Source organism: Panulirus ornatus, chromosome 20 (genome assembly GCF_036320965.1).
Source record: "Panulirus ornatus isolate Po-2019 chromosome 20, ASM3632096v1, whole genome shotgun sequence".
Lineage (NCBI taxonomy): Eukaryota > Metazoa > Arthropoda > Malacostraca > Decapoda > Palinuridae > Panulirus > Panulirus ornatus.
Genome location: NC_092243.1, coordinates 8,758,495 through 8,776,776, shown reverse-complemented (window position 1 = coordinate 8,776,776; position 18,282 = coordinate 8,758,495). Strand labels below are relative to the sequence as shown.

General features: G+C 45.7%; 2 protein-coding genes across 6 annotated transcripts in view; one reads left to right on the top strand and one right to left on the bottom strand.

Moving 5' to 3' along the window:
* Positions 1–18,282, bottom strand: part of LOC139755905 (carbohydrate sulfotransferase 1-like) — a 191,717-nt gene that overhangs the window by 50,334 nt on the left and 123,101 nt on the right. The window lies entirely within an intron of this gene.
* Positions 13,232–18,282, top strand: part of LOC139755901 (uncharacterized) — a 44,743-nt gene continuing 39,692 nt past the window's right edge. For 2 of the 4 annotated variants that reach the window (XM_071674624.1, XM_071674628.1), the window contains exons 1-2: positions 13,237–13,324; positions 14,385–14,411. The gene's annotated coding sequence lies outside the window, so the exon portion shown is untranslated. Of the gene's footprint in view, positions 13,382–14,384; positions 14,412–18,282 lie in introns of all 4 variants that reach the window. The other 2 variants (XM_071674625.1, XM_071674626.1) reach the window with 2 other exon arrangements.

The following is an 18,282-nucleotide window of genomic DNA, read 5'->3' as shown; positions in this document are numbered from 1 at the left end:
CTGCAGTGGTGGAGCCATCTGGTGGCGTCATGACGGAGGTGTGGATGGTGGATGTTACTCCCGCCTGATGAATCCACTCCTGGATGCATGGCGAACGTCCAAAGCAAGGCGGTAATGTAGGGGGGGGGAAAGGAAACCTGGTTCACTTTAGCCCAACAGACTGCTACGTGTGTGTGTGTGTGAAGCTAAAAAGTTAAAATATGCACCTCTTCCGCGTCATGTGCAGGGGGACGGAGTTAAAGGTACAGTAACAGAGGGAGCACCTCGTCCAGTACCTGATTATATACAACTATAAGTGAAACTTGCGATATACGATCTGTGGTGTTGAGACACGTAACACAGGTGCCTAATGCCACTAGTCGTCCATTCTGAAGTATCTCTTGCCAGTTGTGTACCAGACACAGCTCCCATGTGCCAGTTGTGTACCAGACACAGCTCCCGTGTGCCAGTTGTGTACCAGACACAGCTCCCATGTGCCAGTTGTGTACCAGACAAGGGTACGCAGTTCCAGGTGTGTACCAGACATAGGTGCCTGGTACTAAGCGTGTGCTCAACACATACACTTAATGACAAGTGTACGAAACACAGGCACTTAGTGCCAAGTGCACCATTCACATGCACTCGATAATAAGCATGTACCAAACACATGCACACTTAGTGATAAGCGTGTACCAAATACATGCACTTAATGATAAGCGTGTACCAAACACAGACACTTAGTGATAAGCGTGTACCAAACACATGCACTTAATATTAGATAAGAGTGTACCAAACACATACACTTAATAAGCGTGTACCAATCACAGACACTTAATGATAAGCATGTACCAAACACAGGCATTTAGTGCCAAGCGTGTACCAGACACAGGCACCTGGTGCCACATATCTACCTCCCCAGGAGTGACCGGAACCATCCAGTAAGTTTGGACTCTAAGGCCTAATGTCGGGGTTCTAGTCCCTTCCTCACAACCCACGATAGTCAACAGTGTCTCCTCCCAGTCCTCCAGTCTCGTCCCCATATCGACGACGCCAATTTCTCTCTCTCTCTCTCTCTCTCTCTCTCTCTCTCTCTCTCTCTCTCTCTCTCTCTCTCTCTCTGCGGCTTGCCACGTGTCCCCTTCCCTCCCACCCGCTAGGGAAATCACATGCGATCTAACCCACACCGAGCGTCACCGATCGTCCCTCCCTCCTCCTCCTCCTCTCTGTCTCCCCTGGTCTGTGGAGATCATAATGGTGAGGGAAATGGTAACGCAGCCCACTCACTCGGCCGTAGGAGGCCGCTCCTCTCTTCAGCGTCATGACTCACATAATCTATCTATCCTACACGATCCATCCTGACTCACATTATCTATCTATCCTACACGATCCATCCTGACTCATGTTATCTATCTATCCTACACGATTCATCCTGACTCATGTTATCTATCTATCCTACACGATTCATCCTGACTCACGTTATCTATCTATCCTACACGATCCATCCTGACTCACATTATCTATCTATCCTACACGATCCATCCTGACTCACGTTATCTATCCATCCTTTCAACTTTCTATTCGTCTTTCACTCTTTTTTTTTCTCTTTGTTTACCCAAGTTTCTTCCCACTGAAACTGAACTTGACATCACTGAGCCATATCCCTCTCTCAATACCCTATCTATATCCTTAGTATTCAACCCCATTTGCCATCTGTATAGCAGCAGGAGAACACTCCCCCTTCGCTTGCACTGTGCGATTCTCCGTACTCCGCCAGGTCGATCCTGTGAGAGGAAGCCTCTCATCCTGGCTATTGATATTCTTGGGCTGGAGTGGCAGAGTTTGCATAGCTCAGGTGCCTGACGTCTATCTGTGCCATCGACGACCGATGACGAGAAGGTCGCCCCACTCTGCTAGGGGATGACGTCGACTTGACATGAGGAGGTGAACTTCTGCGTCTGCAAAGGGCGCCCATAAAGGATAGATACGTCGTCTGTGCCACGGGACTAAAGTCTGATGTTATTACGGGGATTTGAGTGTTTTGCATGGCAGTCGCGTCTGTTCCATGCGAGTTTGAGTTTGTACCATGGGACTCAGAGGCTGTTCAGAACTTAAGTTTGTTCAGCGGGGTTTAAGTCTATTCGGAACTTGAGTCAGTTCCACTGAAATAAAGTTGGCTCCGTGTGGCTAGTCTTTTCCACGAGGCTGCCTCCATAGCGATTGGCCGAACAGGGACGTCTACACACGGAGAGGAACTTGATTCATCTCACAGACCCTACAGGAGAAGAACGAAGAACAAGACTCTGGGTTGATGTATATGAGACACTATCACTCCATCTAGATGGAGACATGAGGAAAGATTGCCTCATCAGGCATCTGGTCTGGCCAAAGATCTAGTTGTGGCTCCCACGAGAGAGTGGGAGACTTTGGTCGAATCCATGAATGAGTTCGTTCAGACGATGGAACTTGAGGGGACGTGTGTGTGTGTGTGTGTGTGTGAGAGAGAGAGAGAGAGAGAGAGAGAGAGAGAGAGAGAGAGAGAGAGAGAGAGAGAGAGAGAGAGAGAGAGAGAGAGAGTGTGTGTGTGTGTGTGTGGCAACAAGGAGGACCATAATATGAGTGGGTCATCTACCTCCCAAGGGAAATTATTGTGCAGACGCTCTCACTCCTCCCGTTGGTGGCTGGGTTAAGGACAGGCACGTGTCAGGCTGGGTCAGGGACGGGCACGTGTCAGGCTGGGTCTGGGACGGGAACGTGCCAGGCTGGGTCAGGGACAGGCACGTGTCAGGCTGGGTCAGGGACGGGCACGTGTCAGGCTGGGTCAGGGACGGGCACGTGTCAGGCTGGGTCAGGAACAGGCACGTGTCAGGCTGGGTCAGGGACGGGCACGTGTCAGGCTGGGTCACGGACGGGTACGTGTCAGGCTGGGTCAGGGACGGGTACGTGTCAGGCTGGGTCAGGGACGGGTACGTGTCAGGCTGGAGGTGGAGTGAATAATCTACAGAAAAGAAGAAGAAAAAAATAAAAAGATTGACCTGTTGAAGAGGTCATCCTTGAACGTTCCTCCCCTCTGATAGCACGAGTGGCTGGCGAAGGAGGTCCTCCTTGAACTCTCTTCACCCCACTCCCGCTTCCCTCCCCCACACCTCCCCACCGATAGATTTAGGTTCATTCCCGGTTCTCATTCTTCCCTTAAAGGAGGTGGAATCGTCCCACTTAAAACCCCTTAAAAGGCAAGGCTCACTTAGAGGGGCGAGACTAAACCTTCTCTCCACAATCTTTCCCTTCATCCCTCAACCCATACCAAGAACCTCTCTCTCAGCAGTCGACCAGGGAAGTCCCTCCTATTTTCGTTTTGATTTAACAAGCGGCGACCATATTCCCTACCCAAGCCTTCCTTCCTCCTCCCTCCACCCTTCTTGCTCCCTTTATGATCTCCTAACCTTTCCAGGCCTCCTGGAAGGGAAGGAAGAAAATGGTATGCCCCCAGAGGACCAAGATGTGAGTGACTACGAGTTAGGGTAAGGACAGATGATAGTGTGCAGAAACACCTCAAAGACTCTTCGGAACCAGAGTACGAAAGATAATTTGGCCGTTCCTCGACACACGTGTATTCTTTCCTTCGTGCGTGCTCGCTGTTTCCTACGTGAGCGAGGTAGCGTTCGAAACGCATGACGAAACATCGGATGTGTGTGTGTGTGTGTGTGTGTGTGTGTGTGTGTGTGTCTGTGTGTGTGTGTGTGTGTGTGTGTATCAAATGCATGATTATGTGTAGGAATTTATACATGAGTGTGTATATATATATATATATATATATATATATATATATATATATATATATATATATATATATATATATGTGTGTGTGTGTGTGTGTGTGTGTGTGTGTGTGTTGGAAATATGTGGGTGTTACGCTGGTTCAAGAATATCCCTTGGAAAGGCTCTGGATCCAGGGAATATTTCTTTGCCGTAGTCATGAATTATGGAAGGGATCTTGGTTGCCAAGCCTCAACCCACCCCCACACTCACCCACCCACACACACACACATACACACACACACACACACACACACACACACACACACACACAACACACACACACACATACACACACCGCTTCCAATAAATCCTTAGCTTACTGGCGAGTTGGTGAAATGATAAATGGTAAATAAATTCAGCTCAGAATCTAAGATAAGAAGTTAAAACCGTAAGCGTTATAAACCAAAGGACAAATGCTATAGAAAATGAATACTCATGAAATTCATGATTTTTTTTTTGGGGGGGGGGTGTCTACGATGTTGTTATGATACTGGGTGAAAATACACGACTGTGACTTAGATAGATTACGAGACTCTGATACTCTTCACCTCGAGGATGTCTGTACGAACTTGAAGCTTTAAGGTACGACCCTGGAGGAGGATGGTACGACTCATTTGAGGACGATGGTCCGATCCTCGAGCAAAGACGACTAGGCCCTTGAGCATGACGGTACGACCTTTGAGGACGATGGTACGACCCAGGAGCACGACGCCATTATCCTTAGGTGTAACTGCTTGGTGTCTGACCTGACCCCTCTCAAAGCACAGGCCATTATACCCAAAAGACGCAACGTCATGGTCAAGGACTGTGTACCGTCGTGCTCAAGGGCTGTGTACCGTCGTGCTCAAGGGCTGTGTACCGTCGTGCTCAAGGGTTACACCGTCGCTCTGAAAGGCTTCAGGGATTGAAGCGTTTCTTTCACATCTTCACCTGCAATCACCCGCCCAAGAAGAAAGAAAAACAATGATTAACTTCATTCGTAACTTCTCAAAACTTCAGCGATGACTCGCTCCTTATCCCTTCCTCGAAGGATTACTCCAAGATAAAAGAAAAGCTGAGAAAGACTTGGAAGAGAAGGTTTTAATCTTGATAGACACAAGTTAACAAGCTATTCTATGCTTCAGTAAGGACTTCCAAGTTAACTGTGCTTATTGCTGAAACCAACACCTTCCAGGACTCAGTAGTTCTGGAAGTCAGAGACATCTTCTAGGCACAGGAGGTTACTATCAAGTCCAGCTATGACAGGGCAGTAATCAATGGTAGTTCATGACAGGACAATAGCCAAAAATGGCAGGAATGAGGTACCATCAAAGACCAGTTATGACAGATTACAAGTTAAAGACAGTTGTGACAGGGTAGCAGTCATAGACAGCGATGATAGGGAGGCAGTCAAAGACAGTTTCATCACAGGGTAACAGTCTACAGACGCCTATGATGGGACAGCAGGCAAAGAGAGTAGTGACAAAGTAACTGTGCGCAGGAGAACGATGAAAACTCCGAGAAATATTATTCTCATCCACGAACAAATGAAATACGAGCACAGTTTGATGTAAGGAGACTCATAATCTGACTTCATTAGGGACACTAAGATGCATTATAACTCACATGAATGAGGTGGCTCTCTCATTTTTTGACCTCACTAAAGCTGACCAGAGGCAGCAGCCCTCCTCACAGTGCCTCAAAAATACGAATGAATCAAGAGGGAACAACCCAGCTCATGTAACGGGAAAAATGAATCTAAATCGTCTTCCTCAGGTAACATAATAGAAATTCAGAACAGAAAACACATTAACCTACATCTATGGGGTTATAAGAATACTGAGATATCTTGTTCTTCTTTAGCTTAGTGATGAAACCTATGTTTCTATCATTCATATGGAAAATATACTTGATGAATATGTACAGGGGCATACACAGGATAGCCAGATAATAGAAGACTTTATGACTGTACAAGGGGATGTACATGGAAATGCCAGATAACAGAGGACCTGATGGCCATACACGGAAGTACATGAGAAAGCCAGATAACAGATGGTCTGACGGTTGTATAAGCTGGGAAAGCCATTTAACAAAGGACCTCATGGTCTTATACGGAAGTACACGGGAAACCCAGATACCAGAAGATCAGATGAGCCATAAGATAAGGCTATCTGCTGACGGGGCGTAGTAACAATAACTTAGATATTTCTAATCTATATAGACGGAGAAAGGAGAGCAAAGGCAGAAGGTTCCTCCCCATCCACTATTCCGTTCGTATCTAAATCAGGTCTCTTGTCTAACAGGTATAAAATATCTTAAACTCAGAGAGGCTAATGAGGGCGGTAGGAGGTGGTGCTCATTAGAAAGCAAAGTTTAATGAAGTGATGTAAGTACAGTTTAGAGGAAGCGTTACCATAAGCAAGGTATTAGGTTTAGCGGAGGAGAAAGAGGCTGGCTGGAGTGTGAGTTTACATGGCGAGAACCTGGAGGAAGTGGTGCGTATTAGATACCCGGGAGTGGACATGGCAGCCAATGGAACTGAGCCATAGGGCTGATGAGGGGGAGGTCAAGGCCTGGGCTCACTGAGGAGTGTATAGAAAGAGTAGTTACTGCTTGTGAGGGTGAAGGTGGCTGTGTCTGATGGCATAGTACAGTTCCGACGGTGTTGTATGGATGCGGTACGTGGTCCCTAGATAAAAAAAGTACGTCAGAGGGGGGATGGGTTGGAAATGAAATGCTTGACGACAATATGTGAGGAAGACTGATGGAGTAAGAAACATTAGGGTAAGAGAGACGTGTGGTAGTAGGTGGAGTATGTATGAGAGTGTTGAGAAGAGTGTGCTGAAGATGTTTGGACCTCCGGAGAGGATGAGTGAGGAGAGGTTGACCAAGTGGATATACGTGTCGGAAGTGGAATGAAAGTGGAAAGGCAGAGAGGTGACGGATGGATGAAGTGATAAACGCTTTTTGCGCTCGGGGGGCCTGAATATCAAGGAAGATGTGAGAAGTGCACGAGATACAGCAAACTGGAGAGTTAAGATATACAGGGGGGCGACGTGCTGTCAACGGGCTGAACCAAGGCATGTGAAGCGATCTTGGGAAACCACGGAGAGATCCGTGGGGGGCTAGCTGCTGTGTGTGTGTGTGAGAGAGAGAGAGAGAGAGAGAGAGAGAGAGAGAGAGAGAGAGAGAGAGAGAGAGAGAGAGAGAGAGAGAGAGAGAGAGAGAGAGAGCAAAATGAGTTCTAGATGGGGTTCCAATCGGTATATAAATGTTAGCGTAAGGGACCAGCACCATCATTGCCTAACCCCCAAACCCACCCCCATCACCATCATCATCACCCATTTCCTGAGGGAGGAACAGAAAGGGTGTGTCAGGAGGCAATCTGGCGAGAGCAGGCGGGTCCCCCAGCTGACAACACGGCCCGGTAATTACCTTCTCTGTGAGGTTAGATGTGATTTTCTGATGAAGTAATCACTAAATGAATGAAGTTCAGGGGGTGTCCTTCAGCTAGGCCTGCTTCTGTATAATGACTTCCCTCACTCACTGTGGTAAAATATTGCTGTTGGAAAAGGGAATTTTTAGAATGAATGTGTGTGTATATTTCTTTTCCTACATATTTGGCATTTCCCCACGTCAGCGCGAGGTAGCGTTCAAGAACAGATGACAGAGCCTCGGGGGGGGGGGGGGGGGGGGGGGGGGGGGGGGGGGGTTTGACTCTTCACTTGGCCCCCTTCTCTGTTCCTTCTTTTGGAAAAGTAAGAACAGGAGGGGAGGATTTCCAGCCACCTGCTCCCTCCCTCCCCTTTTAGTCGCCTTCTACGACACGCAGGGAATACGTGGGAAGTATTCTTTCTCCCCTATTACGACACGCAGGGAATACGTGGGAAGTATACATGTATGTATGTATGTATGGGTTACATGAACCATTCTACCATGTATGACAGATCCCCAGCGCCCAAGTGAGTGTATGTACTCTCGCTGCCCCATCACGCTATCAGCAATTCTGTTTACGTTTGGGAACCCGGCGTCTCTCATTTCCATTATGTGGGAGATCTGGCCTGAACAAACTCTTTCTGATTTACATTTTAATAAGATTCTTAAAGTCATTTTCTCACATGGATGAGTCTGGCCGCGGTTGAAATTCAAATACAATCACTCAGGCTGGGTGAATATTTGCGTAACGTCAAAAAAAAAAGAAAAAAAAAGAGCTCGGGAATACATTAAGGTCATCATCATGTTATTACGAAAGTTATGAAAGAGAATTTGGTCAATAATTACGGTCGTAAACTGTCGTGTGATTTTTATTAAGGTCTTCCTAGCGCATTAATGAGGATGTTTATAAAAGTTAATATTTCTAGATAGTGAAAATACTTGTTAAATATTCACTTATTTCTTAATCTTTTTTTTTCAAAATTGAAGAATAAAATCTTATGAGGGGAAATCAAAATCAATACGTATGACTCTTAAAGTGGAATGTATTCTGGCCGGTAAATGGGTGCCTGGCTCAGACCGGGGAGTGTGTGTGTGTGTGTGTGTGTGAGGATACATATATGAGGATATGGACACGGTGCGCATTCAAGGTTAGATTCTATGTGGGGATGAACAGCTGGGTTGACTGTGGACCGAGTGCTGAAGCCAGTTTTCGTACTTATTCAGTTTCATTTTTCTAATTGTTCAAAATTTCCCTACCCAACTCTTTACCTACATTAACGCCCCTACTTAACTTGCTTATGAAGTTACTTTCTCGTTAAAGACTTGTTTCACTGACTACTTGTTTATGCTGAATACATCTTGTTATTCTGTACCTGTTATTGATTGTCCTCAGTGATCTTTGCTGTATTAAATTTGTATTCACTGTATTGCTTTTCTGTATTTACTTTGCGCATGTCTAGCTTGCTATATTGTGGAATTTCGAATCATTTCCGTACATTTCCTGTACACTTCTGTACACACCAAATGCTTCATCCATTTTTCTAAGCCTAACATATGTTATTTGGTCTTAGACAGGTCTTTATGACAGGTTATTCCCGTACTTAAGTCTTCTTTTGCCTTTGTGGCAGAGGGTCTGTTCAAGACGGTTATTTCCAGACGTAGTTTCCAGTTGGGTCTACTCTCGAGACTCCAGGGAGGCATCATGGAGTAAAGCGTCGTCCACATTCCTTCGGGGCGAGGATTCCTCCTTCAGGTTCCGTCGTCGCTGATATGCCCCGCGGGGTTCTGTTGACCTCGCCCGGCCTACCTCAACATCCCCTGACCTCCGGGTCAGGGTCTCTTTGTGGACACTCCTTTTCCAGACCCGTCACTGGGGTGCTTGGGCGACGCCGTCATGGTTTCTGGCCTTAACGGTTCTAGTCAGACAAGAGGGAGGAGGTCTTCGTAGACCCTATTTGATCTGCGATGGTGCGGTCTCCTCCCTACGTCCCACTGTCCATACCAGGTCAGGATATTCGTGGGGACGATCATGTCTTCCTAGTTGGTAATGGTTTCCACTGCCAAGCGTATTGGTATCCTTATGTACACTCTGCCTGGCACCGGTCGGAGGTTAGACTCCACTTACGGCTTGGAAACACTCTTAACGCTCGCAGTTGATCGTCCTTTCACTTCAGTAGTCCCTGAGAGTGGGCCTTGGCTTTCCAGGCCCTTGACTGTCTTTTTCAGCCATTCCTGCGCCTGCGGGACATATCACTTCTGTTAGTTCTAGTCCCAGCGGAGTTAACTCATCTCTCCGGACGTGTAGAGAGTCAGGGAGGCTATATTTTTCCAGAAGAGGGTTTCCCGTTTCTCGTTTCGTTTATAGTATTTGCTCAACGTTCCGTTCCTTATACTCTAACGTTTCGATTCATCGTTTGATGAAGAGCGCTTCCATCTCTCTCACGGGCATCACTACTGCACTCCTGGACGTTCTGGGTGTTGTTGCCGCCTTTGTGGACTTCGATGTTGCGATCGTAGCTACGAAGTTGTGTCAAATCTTCATTTCATGGGCGACTCGCGCATTCCTCACGATTTCACGTGCAGACACTCAGTGGAAATTCAGCCGTACCGTTGGCTGATTTTACCGCATTTGCTCGAAAAGGTAATAATCTCTCTCTCTCTCTCTCTCTCTCTCTCTCTCTCTCTCTCTCTCTCTCTCTCTCTCTCTCTCTCTCTCCCTGCTTCGTCTGCTTGTGTATTATCTTCCTGGAAACGCGTCTCGGTTTCGATCATCCTCGACTTTATCCCTGGATCATGTCGCAGGCTCGAGTGACATCCCCTCTCCTTCCCCACCATCCCCCTTCCCCGTCTCCCCCCTCCACCCCCTCGCGTCTTCTAAGAGATCCCCTTTGAGAGTCTTCCTCTGAGCCCTTCTCTGTCAGGGAGTTTACCACGGCTCATGGTACAGCTTCGATGTCCTCACCTGAACCTCGCAAACACCTGTCTTCCAGCAGTTCAGCATCTTCCTTGGATTTTAACCCTTGGTTCCAGCAGTGCGAGACGCCATCTCTGGACCATTTTCGACCGCTGTTCGTCTACGATGCACTACCATCAGTCCCTGTATCTGTGTCATTTCCTTTTTTGTCTGGCTATTGCTGAAGAAGGCTTGTATCATGGTGTCGTAAACAGTCAATATGTGTGTGTGCTGCTTCGTCAGCTATGGCTGGAGGAAGCCTGTGTAAGCTGCTAAGTAGGTTTTCCTGAGCGTCGGCGTGACTGGAGTGCAAACGCCCGGATTCTCAGTAATATATCAAAAGGAATTATCCTATGTGGGCCCATACTCATGTCCGTCTATATTCACGCATGCGCACGCCGAGCGAGGGATGTATGCATCATGCCTTAAAATGTTTCGTCCTTATTACCCAACATAGTCCTAGCATCCTGAATGGAAATGCCAATTTATATATATACATCTTGTTCTTAATAACTGTCTTTCATAGAACTATGCTCAAAAACTAGCTTTTGCGTCACTGCCAGCGGTTTAAAGTAAAGGAGTGGACCAGATTAGATCTTGAATGAGGTATGAGACAGAACAGATGAAAGAAGAATAGACAGAAAGTGAAAAGAATCCAAGAGTCTTTTTGGAGGTGGAAAACCTGACTTTTAAGAAACGAGCGAGTCGTGAGCTGCCAGGAAAGTCTTTGAAGGTAACGAGTTCCAGAGTTTAGCTGTGCAAGGGAAGAAACAGACAACACAACGGCCAAAATCCATGCGTTGTTAACCCACATGAGATGATCATGTGACACAGTGACTTGACCGAGTACTACGTAATTTAGCTAATGGTGACGACACACAAGAAGCCATTTCTTGGGAACGGATAACGATGAAATGTCTATATAGATGTGCAAGAGAGAGAGAGAGAGAGAGAGAGAGAGAGAGAGAGAGAGAGAGAGAGAGAGAGAGAGAGAGAGAGAGAGAATAAGGCCTTGGTTCTGACTATCAGAAAAGGATCAAGAGTAAGAATTTTACTTTACACACACACACACACACACACACACACACACACACACACACACACATACACACACACACACACACACACACACACACATACACACACACACACACACCTTCCGGAATCATCTTCACTCGAAAGAAATTCTAAAGAACTGAACAAATCTTAACGAAACAAACTTCGACGAAATAAAGATTACTATAACGAACACGAAGGAAGAAAACGCGAAAGCGCGAAAGATTATTGGAACACTCGTCTACGTAAATGAACTCCCAAAATATAATGAGCTCTTATGAAAACATATATTTTACGTAACATTAAACTACAGCAAATTAAACTGTCCTCTGATAAAACAGAAAAAGAAAGTTACGAAAGTTACATTTACGTTTTACTGGCGACTTAGAAAACGATTAAGATTTTCCAAATGTTTATGAAAACGGAACATTGGATCAAGGTCGTGCGTGTCTTCCAGGTGTGGGTGACGGGGCAAGATGTTGACGACAGAACAGAGAGAGAGAGAGAGAGAGAGAGAGAGAGAGAGAGAGAGAGAGAGAGAGAGAGTGTTGGGGTGTGTGGGGGGTGGGGGAGAGCAGACTGACGCAATATCTTTCAAAAGATTTCGTGATAAAAAGACCTGAGAACACATACTCATGCAAGAATGCCCGAGGTAATTGGAAGGTGCGGTGGTAATGGGGGCGGCCCCCTTGTTAGCTGTGCAAGGGAATGGAGCGGTTATACACAGTGGATGTCGGCGAGCATGACTGCAGAGAGAGAGAGAGAGAGAGAGAGAGAGAGAGAGAGAGAGAGAGAGAGAGAGAGAGAGAGGCCACTCTTTCCCCGACGCTTGGTCCTGGAAGATCGTAATGTGAGGGAGTCTGGTAGTGACGCCCTTCCTAACGGGGAGACCCATCGTAGACACACACACACACACACACACACACACACGCCCACAGGGGCTCAGGTGAAGGCTGAGCCTCCCATCTTCAAGCCTGGAGCTTGTGAGAATCTTCCTTCTCTAAGTATAACATGATCAGTCTAGACGACAACACTAAGTTCCCAAGCCTTTACCCAAGATGCTGCTCATGCATATATATATATATATATATATATATATATATATATATATATATATATATATATATGTGTGTGTGTGTGTGTGTGTGTGTGAATTACCAATTACGACACATGTGTGCACTGGAATAGCAGGTAAACACGTGAGAGAACATCTGAATTTTATTCTTCTTACGTTTCGCCTTCTGCGCAGAAGCCTTCGTCAGGTAAAGTGCGTGAGATAGTAAGACACAAGTCTACATATCCCCCTGCAAGAGAGTGTTGTTACCTTGCCGCCGGGCGCCACTCCGCGTTCCTTATTCTCGTTCGACCGTGTTTCTCACTCCTCAGCCGTGTTCTAACAAACAACCGCTCCATTCTTTCCCTTGCAACGCCCAAGTGAATTCTTGTTCCGCGTCTCTTTGCAACGTAGTCCCAGAGGGTGATACTTGCAGGGAGGTAAGTCTCATGATTATGGCATAGATGAAAAAAAATATATACCTGGATGACGAGTCGTAATGGAGATTTCCAGGTTAGAAATATTGTTGGAAATGGCGTAAAGTATTTGATTAAGTTCGGCCTTTATTATGATACACGGAAAACGAGGGACGGAGTTGGCATCGGTGATGAAATCGTCGGGAAGTACAGACACTACCTGAAAATGTAGTTATAGGCGAAATAGATGAAAAACGAGTTTAACGAAGAGGTTTGGAGGATACAAATAGAGGCTTGGGTTAGCTACCAGCAAAGGGTTTGGTGTATGAGGGCGAATGTGAGGAACGAGTGCCCCAAATCTGCTAGGAAAAGGGGGCCCGAAAGACGTGAAGGAAGGGTGAGGAGGAGGAGGAGGAGGAGGAGGAGGAGGAGGGAGGCAATCCTAACCAGTGGACGGGAGTCCTTCCTCCCCCCAAAGGAGTGAGGCGTGGAGGGGAGGGGTCCCTCCCTGCCAGCTGTGAGGAGACCTCAGCTCCGACCTGGCCGTTAGTGTTGCCTGAGCAGCGGTGAAGTAAGGTTGTTGACTGACTGTCTCTCTCCCCCTGCTCTTCTGTGAGACTCGAACCCTCCCCAAACGTGCGTGTTTTTCTGCTGTTGTCTGCGGTGGTGGTAACGGCTGTTGCGCCTGGTGGTGTAAGTGCGAGGTGTCCTATGGTGATAGTGACTGTGGCACCAGTACTAGTAGTTAATGGTGATAGGAATTTGTGAATATTAAGAGGTTGTACAGAGCAGTGCCATGAGCTTATGGGTAGCGGTGAAGTACAGTAACAAGGATATGCTGTGATGGTGGTGTACAGTGCCAAAGGGTCTGTGGTGGTGGTGTACAGTGCCAAAGGGTCTGTGGTGGTGGTGGTGGTGTACAGTGCCAATGGTCTGTGGTTGTGGTGGTGTACAGTGCCAAGGGTCTGTGGTTGTGGTGGTGTACAGTGCCAAGGGTCTGTGGTTGTGGTGGTGTACAGTGCCAAGGGTCTGTGGTGGTGGTGGTGTACAGTGCCAAGGGTCTGTGGTTGTGGTGGTGTACAGTGCCAAGGGTCTGAAGTGATGGCAGTGTATGGTGTGTGGTAATGGTGTTGTATGATGTGTGATGATGGTGTGTGGTGGTGATGGTGATGGTGGTGTGTTTGATGTGTAATGATGGCCACGTATGATGAGTCGTGATGATGGTGGCAGTGATGTATGACCTGTGATGATAGTGATGTATAGTGCGTTTGGCGGTGACCGGTATTGTATAGTGTGCATAGCGAGCACCATAATGATGGTGGCTGTATATGGTGTGCATGGCGATAGTGATACTGCACAGTAGGTGGTAATAGTGACGGATGATGGTAGTGGCTGTGTATAGAGTGTATAGTGATGGTGATGTATGATGTGTCGTGATGATGGTGACAGTGATGTATGACGTGTGATGATAGTGATGCATGGTGGTGACGGTAAAAGCCTGCATAATGACAGTGGCAGTATATGGTGTGCATGATGATAGTGACAGTGTACAGTATGTGGTAATAGCGATGAATGGTGGTAGTGGCTGTGTATAGTGTGTATGGTGATGTAAGTCAGTACACTGTGAAATGAGTAGGGGGCAATAATTATAATATCCGTTTCCTTCCACGTTTCTTATATCCATTTTCTACTCCAGCACTCTGGACAATTGACAACCGCTACAGTAAGTATTTACGTATTATATTTTTACCCAGTAAAAGCAGTAATTTCTTGCATTACAGAAGACGTACAATCTATGGTTTCATTTTGTTTGAGAAAATGAATATTACATGAGTATTTCTGCCCGTTTTCTTTTCTATGGGGTTACGGAAACCCTGTTTTATCTATGTAAGTCTTAGATGCATAAGCCCCATTAAGGGGGTGTAGAGTTGTATAGTGATGATAACTATAATAATGATAATGATACCAATAATAATAACAATTATAATCATAATGATAATGAAAATAATGAAAAAAAAACTGCATCTCCCACCTTAGCGTAGCTGCAGCACTAGCAACAAAGGCCTCATTTGCACACACACACACACCACTCTCGCCACCTGTCATGTATAATGTACTGAAACCAGAGCCTACTACTACAGCCAAGCCCCACAGAATATATACATATATATCCTCTTCTTTTTTCCTGGAAACCGCCCATAAGGAACATTAGACAGCCTGGAAGTGCTATACAAGAGCCATAATGATATCTGAGCTGCTATTCCACGTTTACAAGAGTCCCTACAGTTCCTCAGTGTGTGGAGTACTGCTCACATACGTATCCTGGAGTTGGCGCTTCTTCCACCTCTCTCCCTCTCAATAACTCCTCCTCCAGCTATCGTCGCACTTCAGTCACCCCTCTCCCGTCTATGGTGACGTTGCTGCCCCATCCCTGCTCCAGTTAACATTTCAGCTATTATTCTCGTAATGTGTGTGTGTGTGTGTGTGTGTTTGTGTGTGTGTGTGTGTGTGTGTGTGTGTGAGAGAGTGTTAGGGACCCGTGGCACGCACCTGGACGCTGGTTCCCATAGATTTTATGTGGAGACTAGTTACACGAGGATTGACCCATATCATGATTTTCTTCTTTTCGAACAACGAAACTTTGGAATTGTGTCTTCCTTTCTTCGTCTCCCTGTTTACAACTTCTCTATCCTTAAGGGTCGGGTCAACAAACTTTTCAGGCACTGTAAATTGAATTCATCCTTTTTCTCGTACTGAATGGGATTTATTTTCATAGTATATAGCCATGATTTCAGCCTATTTCTGCACGTGCCATGGCATCTACTATTCCATTTACACACACACACACACACACACACACACACACACACACACACACACACACACAACACACGCGAGCGCGCGTGTCCCTCAATGGTGTGATTATTACTCGAAAGTGCACTCGGGAACTTATTGTGTTTTATTTCCCCGTGGACTCAGGATATATATATATATATATATATATATATATATATATATATATATATATATATATATATACATATATACATATATACATATATATATATATATATATATATATATATATATATATATATATATATATATATCCAGGACCGTGTACTGCTGAGTCCACATAATAACACATACGTAATAGAGGTAAATCACGATATTTATATACGTGCTATATAGACTTCGGCTTCGATTAGGGATAACGAGTGGCTGTAGTCATTGCTGCTTAAGTCCTGGTTGTGGGCCGATACCCGTTATCTCTGCAGGAGATATTGAAGATATCACAAGATCGAGCGAGACGTAGGAACGCACCGGGACCATAGATATCGTAACACATGCAAATACCACGAAGATAACGCATGGCGGCAGTACGGTAATCATAGCGCATGACGACTGTGGGCGGAATGATGCTTTAGGCATCGTAGTGTGGGGGTGTGGGTGGATGGGTAGATTAAGCTATGGAACGCGCGCGCGCGCGCGTGTGTGTGTGTGTGTGTGTGTGTGTGTGTGTGTGTGTGTGTGTATGTGTGTGTGTGTGTGTTGGTGTGTGTGTTGGTGTGTGTTGGGGGAGGGGGATGATAATAACAGTAATGCATGGTAATAGCAGGTGGTGTAGCATAATCCATGAAAACTGTGAGGGATAATGATTATGCATGATAACAGCGCGTATCCTAGCGAAGGGTAAAATTGCCCTCTTCCCTCTCCCCTTCCATCCCCCGCCCCCTCTCGTTTGGCGAGGTTCTCCCAGGCTTAACTCGCGTTTACAGAACGTTAAACCCAATTTCCACGTCCTTCCAGAAAATATATCATCAGCCTCAATATGTATGTCTTCCTTATTGCAGACATTTCGGAGCGAATTCAGAGGGAGAAGCAGCACGAATCAATATGACAAAAAAAAGACAAATAACACCAAGAAATTCTTTTTTTTTTCTTCTTTTTTTTGTTTTTTTAGGGAAGATAAGATAAGGGCTATCAGAGAGGGAGAGAGGGAAAACATTTTAGAGTTGCGTGATGACTAGGTGGAGTCAACTGATTATCATTTCGATAAAGGAAGGGGAAGAGAACAGACAGGCAACATAAACGCAAAGATTTAGAATATGATCATCACATCATGGCCTTTACGACTGTCGACAAAAAGTGTTATATTCAAGGAATTTGTCTACGTTTGGGGAATTACTGTTAGAATTAGATTCAAAATGATATGTTATAAGGAATTTTTGCACGTGATTTAAGCAGTATTATTGGATAGTCCCTTATTCCGTTGGATGTACGTATTGGCAAATGAGGAATTGAAGTCTGAAGATGGTCGCGAGTGAAATCAGCGAACGGAACTGTTTCAACATCTTGAGCGAGACGGTTCGACCCCCTCAAACGCAGCAAGAACGATCCTTGAGCGCGATGCTACGACCCTTGAGCACAAAGCTACGACCCTTGAGTTTAATGGTGGGTACTTTCACCTAACCCTTAAGGGTAAGGTCAAAGTTATATTAGGGGTCGTGATAAAGGGTCGTAAAGTCGTGATGGGTGTCATACTATATGGACTGGGGTCAAACCATCGCTTCAGTTGCGCTTAAAGGGCTTCAGTTAGTTGTCGTACAGTCGCGCTTAAAGGTCGTACTGTCGTGTTCGGTCAGTAACCTCAAAAATAAAGTTAAACTTGCTCTGACTGAGGAAGAAGAACTAAAGAGGACATCACCAAATTAGATTTCCCATATATACCAATTTCCTCAATACATTCTCAAGGGAAAAAAAAATAATATTGTATTTAACTAAACCACGTTTCTACATAATATTTATGGAACACTGTAGATAAAAAGATGGCACAAGCTTAAAAGCCGAACGGATACATGTCAAATGCTTAAATCTGGGACATGTCAGACCGAAGCAATACGAAACATTGTCGTCAAAGCCTGGGACGAAGAGGGGGTTAAGGGGGTGGGTGGGTGGGATGTTGACACGTCTGATCAAAGCTGTACCGAACCCTTATTCTCAAAAGGTCGAAACGTCAGTGTCGAAGCGCCTGATTGAAGCTATACAACAAACCCTCTTTCTCAAAAGGTCGAAACGCCCTGATCGAAGCTGTACCGAACCCTCTTGTCTCAGTAACGCCTTCAGCCAATCGCAAACCGGGACTCTGAGGCTTTGAGGCGTGTCTCGGAATCTTTTCATTCGCTGAGTTTGTCAGCTCCCAGTCCATGCGCGCACTCGTGTCTCAGTGGGTGAGAAGGTGGAATGGCTGGAAAAGTTGTAATAGAGACAAAATCATGATTTCGCTTCTTATTTACATCAGGGTTAAAGTTTGTACTAGAACTGCTAACGCAGACATACAGGCAGAAATAGAGGTACAGACAGAAAGACTATGATCATATATATATATATATATATATATATATATATATATATATATATTTTTATTTTTTTATTATACTTTGTCGCTGTCTCCCACGTTTGCGAGGTAGCGCAAGGAAACAGACGAAAGAAATGGCCCAACCCCCCCCCCATACACATGTATATACATACGTCCACACACGCAAATATACATACCTACACAGCTTTCCATGGTTTACCCCAGACGCTTCACA